Genomic DNA, 245 nt, shown 5'->3' on the forward strand with positions numbered 1-245 from the left:
TCATGTGGAGGGGAGCCACACACATCAAGGGGGAGTTTACACCCAATGCTTTAGTTCTTGGTGTTGTTAAGTATTTTCCTTCTTTATGCTAAGTTATGGGGAAGTGATAATTGTGTTTGTGTATTTTTCATGCTTTTATTTTAGTGAGAAAGCTTTTATTTTATTTGTCAGTAGCACTGATCTATTTGCATATGTTGTTGGACCATGGTTTTATCATGTGGAAACCTTAGAACTTTAGACAAAGT

Source organism: Cibotium barometz, chromosome 39 (genome assembly GCF_041138505.1).
Source record: "Cibotium barometz isolate CiBa-2024 chromosome 39, ASM4113850v1, whole genome shotgun sequence".
Lineage (NCBI taxonomy): Eukaryota > Viridiplantae > Streptophyta > Polypodiopsida > Cyatheales > Cibotiaceae > Cibotium > Cibotium barometz.